Here is a 25,735-nt window from a genome sequence, read left to right on the forward strand (position 1 = left end):
GGTCTTTCTGTGACCCTGAGGGTCCTGAGACCACACTGTCCCAGCGAGGGTTCCACCCCCCGCTTAGCCACTGGAGCGACATCCCTCAGCGGAGCAGACTTCTAAAAGTTCCGATTTTGTGCTCCCTGGCTCTATCACTTGCCGGTAGCGGCTGATGGAGGCCCCCTCCCCCTCCATCTATCCTCCTGAATATCACCTCGGATTCACTTCTCCGCACATCCTACCTTCCAGAAAGTGGTCACTTTTCTGTTCAGAGAGTTGCTGCTATTCTTTTCGATCTCCTGTTGAGTTCATAGGTGTTCAGATTGGTTTGATCCTTATCTAGCTGAATTCATGGGACCAGATGAAATTTAGGTCTCCTACTCCTCTGCCATCTTGCTCCTCCCTCCTAGAGTTATTTTTTCTGTATGCTTTCTCTCCAGATAAATTTCAAGCTTCTTAAAAGTAAGTTCAAAGTTTATGTTACCTCTGATACCCCAACAAAATATTAAATCCCCACCTTCCACAAACAGTAGGGGGTTAAGAAGTAAAAACGATTGCAGCTTTGACCAGGATTATATGCCCCACCAACATTGGAGCAGAAAGTGGATCCTTCCATCCATCATTCATATAGCAGCAAACACCCTGGTACATTTTTGACTGGATGGATTGTTGGCTTCTAGAGGAAGAGATTTAAAAACTATAGGTTAATAAGTTTACACAAATTGGGTCCCTTGTGAAGTTTGCAGAGGTGTGGTGATGTTTGGTATCTAATTATTCATCCCTGACAATTTTTCCTTCTTCTTATACTTTGTTGTAGCAATGGTCTATTTTGGATAGCTTTTCATCTGACTGCATGACCTGCTAATAAATTCAAGCATTCTCAACCCAATAAACTCAATTTTTAATGACAGTAGCCTATTTTGAATATACATGATTGGAATCCCACTCTTGGCGCATAATGAATCCCTCTTGTGGCCCGCCTTGGACTCTATTAAATCTTTGTGAGCCTCACCACTATGGTTTGGTTCAGTATCCCTCCACCATCGAATACATTAAAACCAAAACAAAACACTGTCATACATGGAAGAGTTCATAAAATCCAGCCTGTGAAAGACAGTCAGCAATCTGTCCAAGTCACGTCCTGGACTTTTTGTTTTACAGACTTCCCCAGAATATTGGCTCAATGTTAATAGAGAAGCAGTACATCAAACTTAAAAAGGAAGGACTTGGTTAGTTTATGGGAGCCCAGAACCTAGAGAGCTGCCCACACCTCTGAGAAACACCAAGTTTGCTAAATCGGCTCTTGTCCGCTGGGATCCTCTAGCTGATAAAATCAAGGGGCTCTAGAGGATGCATGCTTAGCCCTTTGGGGTTATTACTAAATAGACATATAAAGGTACTTTTTTGCTTTTTGCACAAACTGCAAATGCAAAGGCACCAAAAGCAGTCATTTGCAAACATATTCTTTTCCCCTCCAGGCCATGCATTATTTTTTCTAAGTGAGAATGAAAGACTTTGAAGTTCTAAGTAGAATAGTTATTCTCATTTGCCTTGCCTTTTTTTTTTTTCTTTCAGAATTATCATTTCTGGGGTGCCTGGGTGGTACAGTCAGTTAAGCCTCCAATTCTTGGTTTTGGCTCCGGTGGTGATCTCAAGGTCGTGAGACGGTGCCCCATGTCAGGCTCTACCCTCAGCATAGATTCTGCTTCAGTTTCTCTCTCTCTCCCTCTGTCTCTCCCTCTTGTGCTCTCTCTCTCTCTAAATTAATAAATAAATCTTTAAAAAAAAATTATTTCATATTCTTATAAAGTGTTATTAGGTATATTTTTGAAGCAAATGATACAGCTTTGGAACTAAAAAATTCTTAATTGGGGTTCCTGGGTGGCTCAGTCATTAAGCGTCTGCCTTCGGCTCAGGTCATGATCCCAGGGTCCTGGGATCGAGCCCCGCATCGGGCTCCCTGCTCGGCGGGGAGCTCACTTCTCCCTCTCCTACTCCCCCTGCTTGTGTTCCCTATCTCGCTGTATCTCTCTCTGTCAAATAAATAAATAAAATCTTTTAAAAAAAAATCTTAATAAAGGAAATTGCTACTCAGAGAATTTTAAATAATTTGCTCAAAGTGCCACAGACAATGAGAGTTAGATGTGGGAGCAGGATCCTATTCTCCACTTCTAAATGCAGTGTTTATACCCTGCCAAGCACCCCAGCTTCAAATAGCGGATCATTGCCCACAAGCTCTGGACTCTCAAACACCCCAAACCTGTAGAGCTGCCCTTGCCCTTCTTTCAAGCATTTCCTACCTTTATTCTGCCTCATGTTCTAGGCAATCAGATGGAATTCAAGCAGTTTCAGCACATTTCACCAGAACAGCTAAAAGCATGACTTCTTACACAACTGCTGTATAAAAACACAGATATCCTAAAGGCAAGAGAATATTAATAACGTGTCATGAATCCCCCTGACCTACATGAATAGTGCTCTCCAACACAGGCAGAAGTAAGAGGTGAGCAACACATGTAGGAAAAACCGTGCCATGTGATGGGGCGGAGGTGCCGTGCGGGAGCTGAAGAGGGATCCTAATTTGGGGTCATAGAGAGAGCGCTGCAACAGATGTCCTGATCCTGATCTAAAGGATGAGTAAGGGTTGCCAAGGCAGGGAGTGGGGAGAAGTACCCCGTCACAATAACCAGAGTTGACTTTTACTCTACCACTAAGTAGTTATAAGCCCCTGTCCAAGTTATAAATCCCCTGAGTTTCAATGTTCTTATCTGAAAATGGACTTATCAGTAGTAACTACCCAAAAAGTTTGGTGAGGTTTAAATGAACACACAGGTGTAATTTCTTATGAAAGCATAAGTAGATATCCCATACATTTTAGCTATGATAATGTTGATGATGATGGAACGATTTGCTCAAGGACCCGGAGGTAAAAATTGCATAGCATTTTCCTGAACATTCCAGGAAAAGCAGATCGTTCAGATTGGTGGATGGATGAATGTAATTTAACTGAAGTGGACCCTCTTCTCCTAGCTGTGGTGTCAGCAAGAAATTGCACATCACTCCAACTAACTAATACAGTGGAATACTCATTAAAGCTTGTTTTCTCTTCAAAGGTTTGATGGTGGGTTTATGGCAGCATTAGAAAGCATGTGTGAATTTAAGGTAGGCAGCCTTCGTGGAGGAAAAAGATTTAAGTGTAAGAGAAAGGTAAAATGGAGCCATAGGAACAGTGGGATAGGCAGCCAGGGCCAGGTATAGAGAACTGGCCCCATACCTGGGAGTAGACCAATAGAAGGTCTATGGCTTGGAAGGTTCCAGGAACACTGGCCCACAGAACTTCCTTCAGCGGCACCATTTAAATGATCTGAAGTGGTAGGGCTCAGAAAACTAACCGCGGCTTTTGGCCCAGGGATGAAGCTTCCTGAATGGACTGTCCACCAAGTTGGTGAGAGTTCCAGTCTTGCCTCCTGTCTCTCAGGCTTGGGGGCCACCTCATGAGTGAGACCTTTGGTTCAGTAGGGCTTTGAGTCCTAGAATGCCCATGAAGGGGCTACTGGATGGAACTGATCATAATTACCTGTGGCACAGGTGTGTCCATTTATCAACAAGAAGTGATTCTGCTTCTAATACAGAGAAATAAGTCATTTACAAATGGAGGTGAAGTGGCTTTTCCCAGATGTCACAGCAAAGCTCAGGCAGACTTTGCCCTAGAAGGCAAACATTTTACCCACAAAGATCTCACAGCCATGGGGATTGTCCTTTGGCAAGAGAGAATGACCAAGCAAAATTACTTAAATAAATGTCTTCTCCTCTAAAGTTAGCAAGATTCTTAACTTCTGAAAAGGCTATCTGCTATAGACTGAATGTCATGTCTCCCCCAAATTCATACAATGAAACCTAATTCTCAGGGCAATGTGGTCTTAGGAAGTGGGGCCTTTGGGAGGTGATGAGGTCATGAGGGTGGAGCCCACACCAATGGGATTAGTGCCCTTGTAGAAGAGACCCAGAGAGCTCCCTGGCCCTCTTTCCTCACGTGAGGATACAGTGGCTGGTGCCTTAATTGTGGACTTTCCAGTCTCCAGAACTGTGAGAAATAAACGTTTCTTGTTTAAACCAACCAGTCTATGGTATTTTTGTTACAGTAGCCTGAACTGACTAAAACCCTGTGTTCGGGGCGCCTGGGTGGCTCAGTCAGGTAAACATCTGCCGTGGGCTGAGGTCATGATCCCGGAATCCTGGGATGGAGCCCCACGTAGGGCTCTCTGCTCAGTGGGGAGCCTGCTACTCTCTCTCCCTCTGCCTGCCGCTCCCCCTGCTTGTGCTCTCTCTCTGTGTCAAATGAGTAAATAAAATCTTAAAAAAAAAAAAAAAGGCAAAACAAAACACTGTGTTAGAAACACCAAAACCAACTGTGACTGGAGTATTGTGTCATTTCTGAATCTTTGCATGGACGGCATCGAGCGGTGCAGGAATCTGGATGGCAGGCAAAGCTCTTCCATGGAGACTCACCTCCACTCACATTCCAGGCACGTGGAAATTCAGAAGCACCCTTCCCTCTTATGCTTCCTTCCACTGCTCCTTCTCCCTGCCACATCTCCCAGGAGGCTGTTGGGCTTCCCAATCCTGCTTTCTCTTAAAACAGACTCCTCTGCCTGCCCCCACAGGAGCCCCTTGTTCTCCTGGGCTGCAGGTATCTATTGAGCCATTTTCATTTTAATGAGCAGGATGTGTTCACAGGGCAAGTCAGTGCATTGTAAAATCCTTTATTAATCACTCCATGGTGCCATCAAATGACAGGCATTTGGTTCCGAAAGCAAATACTGCAAACCAAGAACCTTAATATAGAGGTGGATATAAAATTATAATAGCCAAGTGGCAAGTCCTTGGTGCATTTAGAGGATCACAAGAGGATGAAAAGAGCTTCTGGTGCCTCTCTAATTGTTTTTAAATTTTTATTTATGGTCATATTAAGCAGTTCCCTGAGAGCTCGAGCCATTTAAATTATGGTGATTCTTTCTGAAGGCTTTTAACCATAAGGAAATTGGGAATTAGTCCCTTTTCAGAGGAGAGACAGGTGCCTGATATTTCCTAGCAGACGACGGTCTTTCAAACTTGCTGAGTGGATGAGTTATCAACCGTTTGCAACCTTCAGCATGCTTCAGAGTCCTCTGATGAACTGAATATACTCCGATTGCGGAGCTCCACTTCCGGAGTGCAGATGCTGCTGGCCTGGGGAGCAGACTTTGAGAACTACTGGTCTAGAACAGCCTTTGAGCTAACTGTACCAGGCCATCTGTCATTGTTGGGTATGGTTTAAAAGGGGATGGGTCTTCCAAGAAGCACCCCAGTCCCTCCAGTGACTTTATCTCAGCAAGAAGGGCACACTGCTATCCTCACACTATGCTCTTCTAATTGCCTAAGGATTGGATGCTGCTTAAGGTGAAAACATGAGTGTCTGTTCCCAGTCATTACTGTGGAGTAACAGCTAATACATACATGGGGCTGGGCCAAGTCATTGCATGATGATGTGAATCTACTAACATTTGTCCAGAAAAATTAGAAAATAATTACATTGAATTTTCCAGCAAATCCAGTGATGTTTTTGTCCAGTAAGTCCATACCTCAATATACAATTGAGCCTCGAGAAATACAGGTTTGAACTGCAGGGTCCACTCATACATGGATTTTTTTCAATAAAGACTGTACAGTACTATAACTGTATTTTTTTCATGATTTTCTTAAGATTTTCTTTTCTCTTACTTTATTATAAAAATGCAGTGTATAACATACATAACATATAAAATCTGGGTTATTTGACTATTTATATTATCCATAAGGCTTCTAGTCAACAGTTGGCTATTAGTGGTTAAGTTTTTGGGGAGTCAGAAGTTATACCCGGGTTTTCAGATGTGTAGAGGTCGGCACCCCAAGCCTTGCTTTGTTCAAGGGTCAAGTGTATTCCATTTTAGAATAAGCAAAGAATAACCATATATAATTTCAGCAATGCAGTTGCAATAAAGGAGGTTTACTTTATGCCTAAACTCTGACATCTTTTGATTTCATTTCAACCTATTCTCTAACAATAGATTATGATTCTTTGCCAAAGAATTTTTATTATATGTGGCATTTCTATTATATCACACCTTAGGATGTTCTCTCAGGATAGCATCTTTTACATCTGTTAAATTCTCAGTCTTATGTTATTAATTTAATTCCCCATGTTGATTGTACTGAAATTCATTACTTTTTTAACCTTTTATTTTGAAATAATTTCAAACATACAAAAAAGTTGCAGAATGGTACAAAGAACTCCCATACAAACTACACACAGATTAGCCAATTGTTCACATTTTATCACACCTCTTGTCTGTATTTACACACACATATATAATATACACGTAAATATACTATATGTGTAACCTATGTAAAATATGTACATAGATCTAACATCACATCAATTACTCTATATAATATACATATTTTTTCTGAACCATTCAAGAGTAAGTAGCAGACTTATCCCTCAAGATTTCAGTGTTTATTTCCTAAAAATAAAGACACTCTACTACAGGGGCACCTGGGTGGCTCAGTCGGTTAAGCCTTCAGCTCAAGTCATGATCTCAGGGTCCTGGGATTGAGCCCTCATTGGGCTCCCTGCTCAGCAGGGAGTCTCCTTCTCCCTCTCCCTCTGTCCCTCCCCCTGCTTGTGTGCTCTCTCTCTCTCAAATAAATAAATTAAATCTTGAGAAAAAAAAAGGCACTCTACTACATAAACACAGAACAACCACCAGCATCAGAAAATTGACATTGATACCACCATTAAATTTATAGACTCCATTCAAATTTTACTAATTGTTTCAGTAAAATCCTTTATAAATTGAGGATCCAATCTAAGATTACTTGTTGTGTTTAGTTGCCATGTCCTTCAACTTGGAATAATTCTTCAGTCTTTCCTTGCGTTTTATGTACTTGATATTTTTTAAGTGTATAGGACTGTTATTTTGTGTAGTAGTCCGCTACCTGAATTTGTTTGATTTTTCCTCATGATTAGATTCAAGGTATGCTTTATGACAGGAATACGAGAACAGTGATGCTATATTCTTCTTGAAGCATCATATGAGGAGGTCCATGATGTCATTTTGTCCCATTCTGGGTGTTGTTAAATTTTGCTACTTGGTTATGATTATGTCCGCCAGTTTTTTTGTACTACTTATTAATAAGTTATTAACAAGTATTTTGATAGGATAGATTTTGGCACTATAAATATCCTGATCCTCATCAAACTATCACCAGCTAGTTTTGGCATCCATCAATGATTTTTAGGTCTGAACAATGACAACTCAATTTCTTTAACTAAAATTCATGGGTTTTATGGAAAATAAGGGCTAGGAAATGACTATAAAACAATGATCAGCCCTTGAGTATGCAGGCTAATTGGGAAAGTAAGAAATAGACACAGACAGAGAACATGAGCTATCTGATGAAGTGTCAGGCTGGTGGTGAACTGAAGTTCCATAGCTGTTGAGAAGAGTATGACATGGAGGGGTAGTTTGGGTTTCAAGCTGGCTAGGCTGTAAGGAAGATGTAACCCTGGGAGGAGAAGAGATGTTGAGGCAAAAGCAAAGCACGGGAAGCAAGAAACTGATGCTGTAAGAGCAGAAGTTTTTATAGGGAATATGGGGGAGACAGGAATAAAAATTTTGAGTTGAGAACCTGTTTCATTGATTTTCAGGAACATATGGTCAAATCCATGAAATAATCAAATAGGAAACAGTACTGGAAAATTTTGGGTCCTACAGTAGTTTCCACCCTTTTAATAACCAAGAATCCATTTCATTATCTCTTCTGCAAATTCCTGCAATATTATGGCTGACCATCATTTCTCATCTGCATGGAAAGTAATATTTTCAGTCAAAAGTGATTTTTTTCTAATCCTACAAAAGCAAAGCATTTTGATAGTTTAACTAATTTGAGCAGTTTTATTGTGGCACGAACTCTAATTTTATTGAGTTTTTTTGAAATATTAAGAATAGTTGGAGGATTCTCATTGTTCATGGACTCTTAGAATTTGGAAATACTCATCTACTTTAATAATTTCATATTATAGATAAGGAAATAACAAGCCCAGAAAGGTTAAGTAACTTGCCCAAGGTCACACAGTCATTGATGGTCATCCCAGAACTAGCCCACAGTCTTGACATTAACCCAGAACCTGTTCCTTTGTCTTTCTTCTTAGTTGAGGATTTTATTATATTCTAATTTGTATTATTTTCACTTTTTTTTTGCATTAATCATTTCCTCCAAAGATTTTAAACTCTTTGAAAAAAGGCAATGTAATTTAGTTTTTTGAATAATAATGATAGCAATATGTGTAAATTATTCCTAAACAACAGACTCAGTACTAAATGCTTTGTAGACATTGCTCATTTAAGCTGTCTAACAACTCTGTGGAACAGGTATTATCAGTCTCACTTTACAGGTACAGAATCTGAGCTTTGTGAAGGTTAAGTAATTTGCCTACAATCATGCAGCTAGTCAAGAGTAGAACATAGGTTTTGGGTTTTTTTTTTTTTTTTTGAGATTTTATTTATTTATTTGAGAGAGAGAGAGAGAGTGGGGTGGAGGCAGAGGGAGAAGCAGGCTCAACACTGAGCAGGGAGCCTGACTCAGGGCTCAATCCCAGGACCCTGGGATCATGACCTCAGCCAAAGGCAGACGCTTAACTGACTGAGCCACCCAGGAGCCCCAAGAGTAGAACATAGGTTTAACCCCAGGTCCAGCCTTCTCCAAAGTCTTTGTTCTGTCTACCAGCTAAGCGGCCTCTGAGGGTAGTCGTAATGCTTCATTCCCTAACTTAGCCAGAGGGCCAAGTCTAATGATTTTTTGAGGTCCCTTATGATGCCTAGCTTTCAGAAGGACATGAATGTCATAAAAGCATGGGTATTTGTTTTCTGAGATCAATAAGTTACTACAAAATATACTAAATTTATCAAAGTGAACACATGGAAGTCTCCTCTATTTATTTTTACAAGACAGTTGGAAATATATTGAATCAGAGAATTTTCACATTTCCTAAGATGCTTGGCATTCATTTTATTGTTTATTTCTTCTTATCAATTTTGTCCTTTGCAGGCAATTTTTCCTACAGGCAATTTTCCAGCAAAAATATCCCTACTCCCTTGGAATGCTTCTGTTCATCTGTAAAGCCTAAAGGGTAATATTGGACATCTTTAATAAACATGTCACTTCTCTTGAGCTTTTGAATGGTCGCCATTCAGGAGCAAGGGGGCCAGAGGTGGGGCCTCAGGGACCACCAGCAGAGTAGAAAATATTGCAAACATTGGGCTGGGGAGAAAGGATGACACCAAAGCTGTGTGGGAAAGAGAGAGAGCTGTTTGAAAATGCAAGATTGCTTGGCAGGAAGAACACCAATTGAGAAATTAATGGTGCCCCCACATATTTAATTGAATGCAGGGAATTTAATCCTGAGACATCTTGAGTGGGAGCTTACTCTCCTGTTTCCTGTCGGATTTGGCAGTGCCCTGTTCTGTTATTGAGACTGGGCCCTGGGAAGGGAGGAGCTTCAGCTGAGAGGGGGACACCTCTGCCTTCACTTTCCTGAGAGTTGCTTTAGCACGGTAGAGGCCAGACCCAGAGTTCCAAAAGCCTTTCCCACGTTCTTGATGCATCCTCCAAGGCAGGCTTTCCCCCTTATTGCTTTCTTTTCAGTTTTTTCTTTTGTTTTGTTTTTAACATTTGCTTTAGATATGCTACACTGTGTAGTGGTTTTAACCCTAGTCATGCATTAAAATCACTCTTCTGTATTGTTGGACTTTTTTAACCACATGAATTTATTGTTTCAAAAAAATAAAGTGACTCCAGGGCACAGAAATCTTAATTTAATTGGTCTGGAATGGGGCCTGGGCACCAGTACTTACAAGCTCCCCAGTCGGTCCCAAAGTACAGCCCTAATGTGATTCTCAGCCTGGGACCCCCAGAGGTCCTCACGAACTACTTTGACTATTTCAAAGAGCCCCAGGACAGTCATCTATTTTACCCGTGATAAACTTAACACCGAGTCTTCTCTTGGCTGGAACTAAATCAACACCTGTGGTAACAGCCTGTCACTTTCCAAAGACAAACTCTGAGAAGCAGAGTTTCTAAAAGAAAACAGAAGTGGAAAATTAATTATTAGTTTATAAATACAGTTTCTACATAGATAAAATCTTTCAAAACCGAGTGGATCATGGAAGAAAGTAAATAAAAGGGTACTTTGACATGATAAAATTGGGAAGCAATCTGATAAGGTTATCTTTTAAGCTGGTATTAAAGTTAGCCTTCAAACATACAAGAACAAATAAATGAAAGGCATACCAGAAAGGCGCTGGTGGCAGGCCCAAGCCAGCTACGGGATTTTATATTTGTCGTGGAGAACGTGCTCTCTGATATGCAAAGGGGGAAGTTGGTGATCTTTGTCTCTGAATGCACCTGCATTCTCTTGCTATAGGCAGTAAGTAGCACAGCATCTCCCAATCACCCCATCTCGCATCTATCAATCCCATTAGGACCAGACCCTTCAAGACCTGTCTGAGAAAAATCACAGAGGGAAGTACTAGAGATTATTTCTATTGTCTGCCAAGTTGGTCTCTTGCTATCATCCGGAAATGTTTAACATAAGTGAATCTTTAATTAACTTCAAAAAGTGCCTGTGCTTGGTTTCAGGTATGTAAACATGGCAGGACAAAAGTCACTAATGTTTGGCAAGGGGAGTTCTGAAAACATCAATTAGAAAGAGTTGGTATGAACACCCGATGAACACCCACCTTGACAGTAGGAATGAAATTAGTGCTAAATATGAGGATCCTTCTTACTTCACCAAATATTTGTTCATGATTATACCCTGGGGAAGTGAAATGAAGCACATTTGGGGGATTGTATTTTATTTATTCATACATTTAATAAATATTTAAAGAGAACATACCATGCGCTAGATACTGCTCCCAGCACTAGAAATAGAGAAATGAGCAAAATAAACAAAATCTACTATCCCCATGAAGCTTAGGTCCTGGAAGGGACTGTAGATGTTGGAAGTCAAGAAGAGTGCACACAAAACAGCTATTCCTTAAAACTCTGTATTAAAACATTTGTAGTTCAGGCTTCTAAATAAACATGTGCCTCCTTTGGATACAGAAAACCAAGCTATTCCTTCCAACCCTTCACAAGAATATTTTTAACTCACAGCTTCACATTGTCTGAATTGATTAAATCAAAATCTAACTAAGAGCAAAACGTAATTGTATGTTCTTACGTTCTCCACCCCAACAGTTTACAACTTAGCGTTTACTAGCCCAGGAGCTGGGGTCATTCAAGTAGAGCTTGCTTCTTTAGAGATGATAAGCGAGACAATGCACTGTGTTTATGGACTTAGAGGTGAGAAGAGAAAGAAAAGCACTCAGGAAATCTGAAAAGGAGTTTGGAGACCAGTAAAGAAATTCAGGGGACATTGACATTCAAATCAGATACTGCCATGTAATAAATATTTGCTGAATATTTCGTTTGCCAGCTAGATTCCGTAGATAGGGTGACATTGTGTCTCTTAAGACGTTAGTACTTTGTATGTACAATTGTACTGTATAGGATACATTTCAGCTCTCGTTTCCAATTGGTAATCCCTTGAAAAAAAAATCGTATAATGTGTCTGTGGCTGAGTGTAAAATTATCTTGGGGAGAGCTTCTGTGAGAGTATTGAGGCAAATGCTAATTGTACCACCTTCTTGGCTGGAGTGTTTTTCAAGGAACAGTTATAAAGCGTTTAAGGCAAAGAAAGTGATTGAGAGTCAGAAAGTATTCTAGCAGCTGAAACCCTACTCTTGAGATAAGAGCTACCTTGCCTAAAATACAGTGAATGGCAGCCTTGGGACAAAGAATCAATGTGAAGAGGTGCAGCCACATGTCTTCTGAAAGCCCTACAGCATTGCCACATTGTTCTGAATATTTATAAAAAGTAGTTTTCCAGGAGTATGGACTTGTCAAGGAAAGCTAAATGTTCACTGCATAATGGGGGGTTTCATGAAGAATTATTAAGGAATTTGTTTATTGAATTAATTAATTGTCTTTTGCTGTGTGCTTAGCTGATTGCACAGTGCCTCTGGCTTGTCATAGGAGCTAAGCCAATATCTGTTGGTTAAGTGATTACTGTATGAATTAAGTGACTAGAAAGGTAGACAAAAAGAATGTGTTCATCATTGCCTTCTGCATAGATTCATCAAATCATAATGTTGTACACCTGAAACTAATTTAACGTTGTATGTCAACTATACTTCAATTATTTAAAAAAAATGTGTTCACTACAATGTTATTTATAATAACAATTGAAACATTAAGAAAAATCTATATCTCCAAAATCAGGAGACTGTTTAAATAAACTAATTAAATTAATAATAGTACAATCATATGACAATGTATCATGTAGTCATTAAAAAGAGTCTTACAAATATTATTTTTCATGGCATGAGAAAATTCACATAAAGTCATGTTAAGTTAAAAATAGGATATATATGCATACACAGAGAGGAATATTTGGGAGTAAATGCAATTGTTAACAGTGGTTGTATTCAGATAGCAAGATTAGATTATTTTTCCCTTTATGATTTTCTTTTCAAATTTACTACAAGCATTATGGATGTTTTTTAATCAGAAAGAAAATCAGTAGTAATTTGGCATGAGTTATATGGATTGAAAGATGATCTTTGCAAAATTTTTATAGCAGGGAAAACAAAGCTAAGTTGGTCAAAGTCATTTTTCATGCAGGGCTCAGAAAGAGCACATAAACTTCATTGGGAAAACACCTCAGTATTGAGATTAAACTAAGTTACACCATAAGGAAAGCCTTTATGGTGAGGGACAGTCATGTGAACAGATAACATCATTACTTGCGAGGACTGAGACAAAGCCATGTAGTAGGGACCTGGGGCAGAAAGGAAAGACCCTGCAGTGGATGCCATTGCTGCCCTGTCCAGATTCCCTTCTTCAACCTGTTGTATCCAACTTACAGCTGCTGTGAGTTTTGGCTGCTGGAGGCTCACAGCTGCCTTCTTCCATGGAGAATATTGCAACTTCCTCTCCTAGGTGAGGGGGGACCAGCATTGTTTAGAAGTTCAGTAGCGGCTGTCCCATGTAGATTAGGATTAATGATAGGAGATTCTGCTATCGAACGGTGCTCTCTGATAACAATGGGGATGATAGGATTTCAGAATAACAGAGGCCAGATGGCCAGAAGCTAGGTGGGCAAGATCATCAAAATGCACAGCAGATGGATTAGCAGGCTCTGCTCAAAGAGATTTCTGGAGCTACCTAGTGGAAGATGGTGTTTCCAGAATGAGATCGATGGGCAAGGAATAAGAGTCTTGCTTAATGTGTATCATCAATCAAAATAGATCATGAATAGATGAGCAGAAGACTAAGGTCTACCACCTCAGTGGAAAATCATCATCTCTTAGTCAGTTTACAGACTTGAGCTAATTCTTAGACCCATAACGTACTGCTTGAAGTAATGGCAAGTTCCTATGAGGAAGGATCTTGAAACACCATGGAAAGTGTATATAGCAGTGTTTCCCCCAGTCTTTCTACAAAAGGGCCAATGGCCATTTACTCAAATAAACATACACTGGGGAAAGTGGGTTGTTGAATCAGGGATCTGAGTTGATTCTGATACCGAAAAACCAAGAGTACCATCATGGATCCTCCTGTTAGAGAAGGGCCATATGTGAGTCCAGAGCTCTAGGCTAGGTCCATCTCAAATTGGGTCCACAGGGTTCATGAACCCACCTGGCAGCTATTTCCTGATTCACTAAAATTATAATCAAGAGGGGAGGGGGGTGGGAGGATGGGTTAGCCTGGTGATGGGTATTAAAGAGGGCATGTTCTGCATGGAGCACTGGGTGTTATATGCAAACAATGAATCATGGAACACTAGATCAAAAACTAATGATGTAATGTATGGTGATTAACATAACATAAAAAAAAAGAAAATTATGATCAGCATAGGTGTACTTAACACAATGACTAGTGGAAAAAGTTGTTACAGTAGGAAAAACCAAGTGAATAGCCCCCTTAAATGTTTAAGGTAATGCATCAAAAACAATATCACATCCCAGATGGAAAAGCAGAGATTGGTACCACCCTCAAAGACTTAAAAGGTGAATGGATCATGGTCTTCATCAGCTCCATTTAATTTACCGGTCATGAAATAACTACAGATAGAATGACTCAACCAGTTAATGTCAGTCAGCCGCTAAATACCACCTCTAAACATCATAACCAGATCTTAGAAAACCTCTTCCAAGATGGAGGGAATTTCATGTGAGAAACAACTGGATACAGGTGTTACAGGGGATAGAGTATCATACATGCTGTTGGTGCCCTGCCAAGATCCCTTTTTTTCCAGGCCAGTGCACTTATCCCACAGCTAGTGTGAGTTGGTCAGCTAATGGCTCATACCTGCTCCTTTACCTGGAAAAGTGCCCTTGAGCAAATGGGAATTACCTGTCTAGAGAGGTATTTTTCAGTTAACTGAAATCTATTTCGTGGAGTCATCTCTTAGCCTGAAAAAAAAAAAAAAAAGAAAAGAAAAATGGTCATTTCTGTCTGTGAAATATAAACTAATTCATTTCTCTATTTATTTCACAATAACTTCCTAAACACTGATTAGAGCCAAGCATTGTGTTACCTGTTAGAGAATATCAAGAGGGAAATTGACTCTCTCCTGCTTTTTCAGAACTTAACGCTTTAGGGTCATATCTGAGTCTCCCTCAGTTTGTCTGGAAAGGTGACAGCAGAGTATGCTCTGGACACAGAAGGGAGAAAACCAGTGGCTTTCTGAAGGGAGGGTGATAGGAATAGTTTTCCCTAGTACAGGCAAAAGTGGGTGCACCATCTGTAGAGAATTTTAAGCAGCGATAAAGACCAACTAAACGTCAGTATGCACTTTATTATTATCATGAGCTGGCAATCCTAAACAATGGTAGTATTAATGCTCACTCCCTACCCCCCCTATATACCACTGAAAAGAATTCTAATATTCCTTTTTGGAAATCTCTAGACAATCAGGCTTAGCCTTTCCCCAAGGTGAGGGGTCCCAACAAGCCTCCATTATCACTTTAGGAGTGGTTGGAAGAACTTTAGAGCAACCTGTCCCAAAATAACCTTAAGAGTCCCCACCCTTGAGTGCCCCCAGGAAAGCTTGGGCAGTTCGTTATGATTAGACTCTTGCTTTTGTGTGGGGCTGGGGCAGGAAGTGAGGAGGGTTGAGCCAGCACACCATAAATTTGCCTCATCATAAGCTTGTATATTTTATCTAGAGTGAGGATGCTTTGGGAAAGGTAGAAGGGGATGAATGAAAAGAGGGGACAGAATCAAACCCCTTCTGCAAGTCAGAGGAGTTTGACTTCTGTGGGCTCTGAGAGAAGAGTTGATCTCTTAACCTGTGTTGGCAAAGATTTAAAGTCACTTATTCTGGCAGGGAAAGTCAAAAGACCAACTGTTCATTCCTAGGGATTTGGAGGTAGTAACTTGCTTAGATTTTGTTAGTAAAAAGAGATAATTAAGGTTCTAAATAACTATAGACTTCTTCCTATTCAGTGAGCTTACAAAACAAGATTATGAGTCTTAAAACCTTTACAACTTAGCTGAGTTGATCCACAATAGTCATCAGAATGGAATAAAAAATGATAAAATGACCAAATGCATTGCTTTTCAAACTTGAATTTCATTATGCTCTGATTTGGTATAGTATTGTACTTAATGAGAGAGACTGAAAAAATATAGATTATATTTTATGCGTTGGATAAATTTTTCATACATGAAACTTTCCTTCAGGAGCCTTGGAATAAGAGCAAAGGGAAATCAAAAGGTTATTTGGTGAAACTTAGTAATGACCTGTATGGTCTAATACTAAAGCCAGTAGCCACATGCAGCTATTTAAATTTATAAAAATCAAACTAAACGAAAAATTCAGTTCATCCGTTGATCTAGCCACATTTAAAAAAATATTTTTGTTTTCAAATAATTTAAGGCTCACACAGAAGTTGCAGAAATAATACAGAGTTCCCATGGACTCTTCTCCCAGTTACCCCCAATACTATCTTATATAACCACAGCATAGTTATCAAAGCCAACCAATTGATGGTGGTACCATACTATTATCTAACTATCTACTTACTATAATAATTATATGGTTTGGATTTTTGCCAGTTTTAATATGCACATTTTGGGGGGTGTATAGTTCTATGACATTTTATCATGTATATAGATTTGTGTAACCATGATCATCATCAAGATTATCATTAACTGTTTCATCACCTCTTACAATCACACTGTCCCTCCAACCCGACTCCTGACAAACATGATCTGTCATTCATCAATATAATTTTGTCATTTTGAGACTGTAACATTAATATAATTGGTTTTTCATTATGCATCATAATGCCTTGGAAATCCATCAGGTTATGGCATATATCAACAGTTTGTTTCAGTAGTGTTCCATTGTATGGATGTCTTAGTCCATTTGGGCTGCAGTAACAAAATGCCATAGACTGCATGGTTTATTAAAAAACAGAAATATATTTGTTATCATTGTGGAGGCTGGGAATTCTAAGATCAATCTGTGTACAGATTGGGTGTCTGGCAAGAGCCCATTTTCTGCTTCAGACAACCATCTTTTTGCCGTGTCCTCACATGCTAGAAGGGGGTAACAGAGTTCTATGGGTTCTCTTTTATAAGGGCATTAATCCTATTCATGAAAACTCCACCCTCATGACCTAATCACCTCCGAAAGGCTCCACCTCCAAATACTATCACAATAGGCATTAGGATTTAACATATGAATTTGAAAAGTGGGGGTCCACATTCAGTCTATAGCAATGGATATACTATAATTTGTTTATCCATCCACGTGTTGGAAGGCATTTATGTTGTTATCAGTTTTTGATTTACAAATAAAGCTGCTACAAACATTCTTGTTCAGGTTTTGTGCTGATTTTTTTTGGCTGGTGGTTTATCAATTACTAAGAGAAGTCCTGGCTATAATTGTGGGATGTCTATTTCTCCATCCAGTTTTGCAATTTTTGCTTCATATTTTTGCAGGTTCGCTGCTTAGTACATACATATTTAGGAGTGTTATATGTTCTTAGGTAACTGATCTTTTTTACAATTTTATAATGCCACTTTTTGTCCTTGTTAATTCTCTTTGCTCTGAAGTCTACTTTGGCTGATATTAATATAGACACTCCAGCTTTCTTTGATTAATGTTCACACAATATACCTTTTTGCATTCTTATACTTTAGGTTACCTATATCATACCTATATTTGAACTGAGCTTCTTGTAGACAGCACATAGTTGGATTATATTTTCTAATGCATTTTGCCAGTCTCTGTCTTTTAATTGGTGTGTTTGAGCCATTTACATTTATTTATTTATTTATTTATTTATTTTATTGTTAAGAGTTCAGCTTTTTATTAAATAGGTTACAGAGGAGGTTTAGTCAGAAAGACCAAAGCCCATGTCATCATCAGACTCCTCTGATTCTTCTTTCTTTGCTTTCACTTTCTTCTCCACAGCTGGGGCATCGATAGTGGAGGGAGCAGGACCTCTTGATGGGGCAGCACCGGCTCCTGGGGCAGAACCACCAGCCCCGACATTGCAGATGGGCCCCCCTGATGTTGACATTGGCCAGGGTCTTTGCAAACAAGCCGGGTCAGAAAGGTTCAACCTTTATACCCACTGCTTTAAAGGGAGCATTGATCCTATCCTCCATGACCAGCGTATCATCGTCATGCAAGATGAGGGCTGAGTCCATGCAGACGTGCTCCCAGGCAGAGGCCATGGTGCAGCCGAGTGGCTGGATGAAGTGAAGCTTCCTCGGTGTGATCGAGGACTTCAGTGGCAGCTGAGGAAAGGGGGCTAAGCCATTTACTTTTAAAGTCATTAGTGATATGATAGAATTTAGGTCGGCTCCTTTATTGTTTTCTGTTTGTTCCCACTGCTTTTTGTTTCAGTTTTCCCTTTCATGCATTGCTTGTTGGAGTATTTTTATGACAGTTACTTAAAAACCTTGTCATTTCATTCCAACCTCTGTGTGATCTTGGCAGGGCATATGTTATTGACTTTCCTCATTTGAGCTATGGCTTTTCTGGTTCTTGGTATAATGAATGATTTTGGATTGATTCCTGAACATTTTGAGTATTATGTTAAAAGAATGAGGTTTCTTTTTAAATCATATATTTTAGCAGGCAATCAACCCTGAACATGTCTGGACTCAGTTTTGTGGACTGTGGTTTGAATGTTAATTTAGTTTCAAAACCTTTGCAGTGTTATTTTGGTCTCCCTCACCTGTGTGCTTCTCTGAGTCCAATCTGTAAATGTGGTATTGCACACCATATTTCAGTTCTATAAGTGTTTGCTGTGTTCATTTTGGCAGGTTTCATGCACATGAGCCATTTTTCGGGGGTGGGGGTGGGGTGGGGGGAGAACAAGCAATCCAGAACTTTAATCATAGAATTAAAGGAGTCTTTTTTTTCTACCTTGTTTCTCTTCATAATTCTCCCCCCAAGTCTCTAGTGTGTTGTCATTGCTTAGTGCCACCAAGCCACATTTTAAGCCCTCGGTAGCCACATATGGCTAGCAAGTTCTGTATTGGACAGGGCAGATAGAGAAAATTTCCATCATCTCAGAAAATTCTATTGTATAGGGCTGGTATACATGAATACCTTTCTCTTCATGAGCTTAAATCATTCCTGCTTCTCTTAAAGATGATAACTTATAAAAACAAAAGTCAAAAATAGGGAGAGTGATAGACATTGGGGAGGGTATGTGCTATGGTGAGCACTGTGAATTGTGTAAGACTGATGAATCACAGACCTGTACCTCTGAAACAAATAACACATTATATGTTTTAAAAAAAGAAGAAGATAGCAGGAAGGGAAAAATGAAGGGGAGGAAATCGGAGAGGGAGATGAATCATGAGAGACTATGGACTCTGAGAAACAAACTGAGGGTTCTGGAGGGGAGGGGGTGGGGGTTGGGTTAGCCTGGTGATGGGTATTAAAGAAGGCACGTACTGAATGAAGCACTGGGTGTTACTCGCAAACAATGAATCATGGAACACTACATCAAAAACTAATGATGTAATGTATGATCATTAACATAACATAATAAAAAAAAGAATACCAAAAGGAAAAAAAAAATAGGGAGAGTGAGAAAAAAAGAATTTTAAAACTTGAAGATTTAAAAAAAAAGTGGTAACAAGAAAAGATAGGAGAGAGACATTGTAAATACCCAAATGGAGCAAATCTTAATTTAAAAAAAAAAAGCAGAGCAAGCTCCTAAACACAGGCTCTCCTAGTCCCCATACTTAGATAGTTTCATGTGCCAGAGACCAGGATGTCTTCTCAGAGCTGTGTTTCAAAAGCAGTAGGTTTGAGCTTCAATTGCCATTCCCTTAACCTCATTCTCTGTAGTAAAAGAGATATTTACCATCAGAATCTTAGAGAGCAAAAGCCACTTTAAAACAATGTGAAATTCAAATGCTACCTCAAAATACTGTGCACCCAAAAAAATACACACTTGGGTGTGGCAAGGCTAGCTTCCTTGCCAGTTTTAGACTTGTCCAAGTTTATGAGTATCAAGCCCCCACAGGGACTTCCAGTTATGGATACTCGCTCCTACGCAGGCCTTGATGAGATGAAACTCAGTGCTCTTCTGGTCAGTGAAGAAGAAACATTGTGGATCTCTGCCCTTGTTCATCCTTCAGTTTGACAGACAAAAGAGAGAACCCGGATGCTGTTCTGAAAGCAGCTGGAAGTGTGGACATCTAGTGCAGAAACAAAGGCAGTTCCTAACCCCAGGGTCTCAGAGAAGAGAGAGGAACTGTCAGGGGAGTGAAACTAGAGATCTGAGAAGTAAAGAAAGGTAACCTAGAGAGCAATGGAGAGAGGGAGTCCTGGGGCACTAGGAGGCAGGGGACAGTTCAGAGTTAATCTTACAAGGGGAAAGTCCTTTCTAGAGACTCTCTGGAGGTGGACACTGAGGGATAGAAATGGTTGGGACAAAAGTTGCTTTCTTCAGAACAATCCACACATTGGTTTCTCCTCATAGAATTTCCAAGAACTAGGGTTTTCCTTTCCTAGTACACAGCTCAGAACAAATTTCCCGAAAGAAGTGTTCAAAAAATTGTTCTCTCTTCTTATACGTTTTGCCAAAATTTCTCTAAGATTCTCAAATTTCATCTCAATGCCTCATCACCTTTATCATCACTACATAAGGGAGATACCAAGCACTATACCTGCTATGTGTGTATCTTCACCACCAATATCATATTTAAAACAGATTTCAATCTAATTATTAAAAAAACAGGTTTTCAATCCAACTATGATTGGAGAAAAGGGAATATGGCCACACAGAAGTGAAAGAGATACACTAAGCCAAGAGGAAAACTAACAGTATTATTTTGGTGTGCTTATTAACAAATCATAATAAAAAAACCTAACAACAATTTTCAGATTCAACAGACTTTTTCCCAAAATGGTGTCAGAATGTGGTAGAAACAGTTCTAATGGGACTCATAGGAAACCAGAGAGATTTCTTGTTCTATTATTTAGTACCTGGAAAAATGACCCAAGGTCTCAGCTTCAATAATGTGGAAAAAATCCTGATGCCTATCTTGCAAATTCCTTATGAGGATTCCATGAGAGAGTGCATGTGAGGTGCTTAGCATACTGCCTGGCACAAACCGGGCACACATCGAATGTCATCTTTCTTCTTTTCTCCCTTTATAACTTTGCGATACCATCAGTTCTGTTGGGCCTTCACCCTTTCCCCTATCCATCCATGCTGCCCGCCAGGTGCTCTCTTCTCTTCTGGGCTCACTATTCTCTTGAAGAAAACCCTAATTGCGACAATTATCATGTGTTTTATAATGAGGTATTGTTTCTATCGATCCAAATAATGTATTTAAATAAAGTGCCTGGGGAAATAATGGATTGGATTCATCAATAGCTTTTTGACTCTTGCAGTTCCCCCATTTGTCCACTGGGTTTGCTGGTGAGCAGTTGATTCACATTTACTTTATTGGACTAATTCAGTGTTCATGTCTTTTTACAGTGTTTATCTTTATTCCCAATTATTCTAACCCACTGAAAGAAAGCAAGGCCCTTAATAAAATGGAGCATGAAGTTTCAATTTTCACATGAGTCCCACTTGTGAGTAGTGCGTTCTTTTGTCTTGGGCTCAGCACATGGGGCAAATCAAAAGAGGATGGGAAGAGTTTTGTCCGTGTACAGAGCTGGAGCACTGCATTACGTTGATAGTATTGAAGAATCTGAAGCTCTTCTTTTAGTCTGTGTAGGGAATAAAACTAGGAAGAATCATTTTATACCCATGGGAAGGACTATAAATATGATAAACCTTTCTCAATATTAGTGCTTTGAACTTGCTGAATGCCTTTCAGCAGTGGATTCCAACACCCTTCTCTGACAGTAAGACCCAGGCCCCTCAGGATGGAGGAATTATTTCCATTTTATAGTTAGGGAAATGAATGCAAGGAGTGAATTGCTTGAGAACACAGAATAAGTCCCCATCATGCTTGTATCTCAAGAACTCAGACCAAATCTAACCTCTAGGCTACTCTTGCCCCCACATAATTATTTTGTAAAAGGAAAACAATGATTTCAAATGTATATTCAGTTAAGCGTAAGGATACATCCCTTTCCACCTGTTTTAACACGTTTTTGAAGTTTTGCTTATTTTTTACATTGGCAGGATTTTCAGATGATTAACTCTGAGTGTCTTTTGTTTTAAGTGACTCGTGTAGGGGATGAGAGAGATTGGATGATCAAGGATCTTTCCACTAATTTATGTTCAGTTTAGTTGGGTGGTGACTGATAGAGGCTATTCCAATTCTGGAAAAGGTAATACACTGGTCATGTTAACCTAGTCTTGGGGAGGGGTGGGGAGCAGAGTTCCAAAATGAAAAATGACAGAATTTATATTAAGTCATTTGGGTTCTATGCAGGAGAGTCCTGTTGAAAACCTATGAAGATGGACATAGAAGTACAGAAGGGATTAGTCTTAGAAACAGAAAATGAACAAAAATGTAGGACAAGTCCCCTGGAAGAAGGAGCACTAGAGAAATGAAGTAGCATCAGCAAGGCTGATACCACCAATGTTAACCTGCAAACAGATTTTAGGAGAGGCATGTGACCTCACTGGACCAGGGGGATCAAAAGAAATAGGCAGCCAGGTGATGAGGAAATGGGCAACTAGGAAGACAGTTCTATCACGAATGCCCTAGAGAATAAGATACAATAAAATATATCCCTAGTTTCTAGATGGGAATTTGCATCTATTTAATTGTCTAGTAGAGGTGCAACAGATCAAAAAGTAACTGTAAATCATCACTAATCTAAAGGCCAACATTTAACTATCAAGACTATAAATGGAATAATAATTGAACACCATTACCCATGCAGGGCACTGCATCAATACAGGCTTCTCTTTTTTTTTTTTTTTTAAGATTTTTATTTCTTTATTCATGAGAGACAGAGAAAGAGAGAGAGGCAGAGGTAGAGGGAGAAACAGGCTCCCCAGTGAGCAGGGAGCCCGATGCGGGACTCAATCCCAGGACGCAGGGATCATGACCTGAGCCAAAGGCAGACGCTTAACCATCTGAGCCACCCAGGTGCCCCAGTACAGGCTTTTCTAATACCTCCACCCCTTCCGCAAATGCACAAAAGCTTTGGAGGCAACATATAGCCTCTGTCCAATCCTCATCAAAGGGGAAGCATCAGCTTTAGCAGCTGGCAGGTCACTCCCTATTTCTTCTTTCCTTCCTTTCAGTTTGTAGGATCCAGAAACAGGAAGTGATATTTACTCCTTGGTCTTAATAGAACAATGATGGACACTGTGAATGTACTCCACTCTGAATGTTGACCACAGCAGGGAAACATTCCCACAGGAATATTTATAAAGCTTTTGCTTTCGTTTTTGAACATCCAAGTGATGTTTCTCACAATTTTTAAAAAATCAAGGACGAATTGACATTTCAGTTAAAGGAGAAATAAGCCCCACAGAACCAGAAGAATCCACACGAGACTTGTCCAGATATATGCATGGTTCTGAGTCTGTGGGAAGGGACAGATGCAATTTGAAAATGTTTTTACGAAAGGGATCTTATGCATAAAATGAGTAAAACATGATTTGAGACCATCTCACCCAAATTCTATTCAACTTTCACTTATGTCATATAGAACACTTCTGTCCGTGTTACCACGCAAACTACATGTCTGGGGCTTACATTTCCATTTTTTCCATAAACAATGAAAATAGCACTGTGTTAAGCAGAACTTTTGCTGCACTTCTGCTGCTCTCTTCCCATGACCTTCCTTTTGGAAAAAGTCATACCTTGAGCCGTGGTTTCCATACTTGTTCAATAGCACTTGACGCCCGGGCATAGAAACAGACAAAACATTATTTTACTAGTGTATTTCTTCATATAATTAATTTATAACATCGACTTATTACTAAATCAATCATTGAGCACAACCAGTATTTTTATTTGGAAAGTAATTTGAAATCAATCTCAGTATTTCATTTTTTGCTGTATTTCGTCTTGGTTGCACAGTACTAAGAATAAAATCCTAATTCAACCCCAGAAGTCTTTACAAAGGGTAACACTTTGGCAGATTTCCCCTTGCAATCTCCACATACTCTCCGAAAAAGTGGGTAGGAATATTTCATTTCAAAAACTGTATCATCAGCAATATGTAATAACTGTTCATTCCTTTTCATAAATATAAAAGCCAGAAGAGAAGCACCCAAGTTTACAGTGTCGTAAACTGTCAAATAGGGTAGCTTGTCATTTGTTTTTGCACAAATGTGTGGTTACATAGGGAACAGAGCATGTTCTGGGCAGATCCCCAGGCCTGACACAGCATTTAACCGAGCCCAGCATTCATATAACACAGTTGTGTGCTTATACATGAGCACACATGAGCGGGCCTGAATTTTTAAAGGAACGTTTAAGCATCATTACGTTTCTAGTCAATGGCACATTTAGAAATAAAAATATTTTCAGAGAAGGCAGGAGAAGTTATATTCTGAGTCTACACAAAAATGAGTTAACCTGAGTGTACAAGTTAAGACATTAGTGGTGTCAAAAGAGTTAATTTAGGGGCGCCTGGGTGGCTCAGTCAATTAAGCATCTGCTTTCAGCTCCCAGGCTCCTGGAATCAAGCCCCATGTCAGGCTCCCTGCTCAGTGGGGAGTCTGCTCCTCCTTCTCTCTCTGCCATTCCCCCCTGCTCCTGCTCTCCCTCAAATAAATAAATAAAATCTTAAAAAAAAAAAAGAGAGAGAGTTAATAAACAGCACATCAAACACACCTGCCATTTCTATTCTTTTCTCAAATAAAATTCAAATCAAACGTTTGCAGCTCCCTGAATCACTTTCCAGAATTCTTCTAGTATCTGACACAGAGCCTGGCCCAGAATCACTAAGAGATGTTTGTTGAGTGGATGACAGATTTTAGCTTAAAAATTCACTGGCATAATATAGCAAAGGTTTCTCAAGATCCCCTCGTCCTCTCCAGGGGAGGCAGAAAGAAAACTGAGTCACTCTGCAGTTACCTACCTCTGGCACTTAACCATCTTTAAAGCTTATTTCTCATGCCTACTTTGCAATGGAGGTTTTTACATGTGTGACTGCAGGTCTGTAAGGGAGATATTAGTATTATCCTAATATTACAGCTCAAAAATCAAAATAAAATAATATTTATTAGGGTCTATTAATGAGTAAAGTGTGGAATTGAGACTCAGAACCTGGGCCATGGAGCCCCTAAACCCATGCATCCCCTACTCCTTCTCTCTGCTCTGGTGCTCTTTACCTCTCCCTCCGTTTCCTGCCTCTCCCACAAACTGAAAGCACTGCATATAGTTTAAAGCCTACTTGGATTTGGGGTTAGTCAAGAAAAGCCATTGGGTCTCATAGATGCACTTATTTACACATAAAGGATTGGAATCATAATGTATATTATGTATACATATATACTACATAATAAAAAAGCGTAAGCATATGATATGTCTACACAGCACATGTATAGAATAAGTTTCATAAGGTTTGGCATAAAGTACATTTCTTATCATATCAGGGCATTTCACAAGTGAGAGCTTTCCTATTCAGAAATGAACATTTTATTCTTTCCTCTGTAACTTTTTGTTTAAAGAAAATTTTTTGAATGTTTTCTTCCCCTAGATAATAGTGTACTAACCAAATAAACATAGAGTATTATAATTGCCCTGCTGATAATTTTGCTAAAACTCTGAAAAATCATTTCTTGCATAAATAAGACCAGAGACAATAGTCCAGGATCAGGGTTTCTCGGCACACAAAGTAGGCTTTGTCCAGTGGATGTTTTCCTTGGGTTTTTTTCTCCTTGATAGAGTGCTAACAAAAGTATAACTTTTCCACTTTGTTCCAGAGGTGGGGGTTTGAAGTCTATTGAGGGCAACTTTGTGCCTTATCTAAGCCTCTCACGGTAGGTCACTTAGGAGGGAAAGCCCCAATTCATTGGTCCCTGGACAGGAAAGAGGGGCCACAGTGGAGACAAGGAGCAGTTCTCTGCTTAAAGGGATCTGGCAGGATTGCATAGAGGAAGATGTTTATCCCTGTTTATGGCATATCCCTTGTCCCTCTACATTTCCCATG

General features: G+C 39.7%; 1 long non-coding RNA gene and 1 pseudogene across 1 annotated transcript in view; both read right to left on the reverse strand.

Annotated features, from left to right (window-relative positions):
• Positions 1-12,493: 12,493 nt before the first annotated feature.
• LOC115937928 (uncharacterized) overlaps positions 12,494-25,735 on the reverse strand; it is a 218,425-nt gene continuing 205,183 nt past the window's right edge. Inside the window, exons 6-7 of the long non-coding RNA XR_014147929.1 lie at positions 14,524-14,582; positions 12,494-13,332 (exon numbers count right to left, since the gene is read on the reverse strand). This is a non-coding gene — a long non-coding RNA (uncharacterized LOC115937928). The remainder of the gene's footprint in view (positions 13,333-14,523; positions 14,583-25,735) is intronic.
• Positions 17,479-17,862, reverse strand: LOC115943880 (large ribosomal subunit protein P1 pseudogene; annotated as a pseudogene).

Source organism: Leptonychotes weddellii, chromosome 8, assembly GCF_054177405.1.
Source record: "Leptonychotes weddellii isolate Sample4059 chromosome 8, ASM5417740v2, whole genome shotgun sequence".
Classification (NCBI taxonomy): Eukaryota; Metazoa; Chordata; class Mammalia; order Carnivora; family Phocidae; genus Leptonychotes; species Leptonychotes weddellii.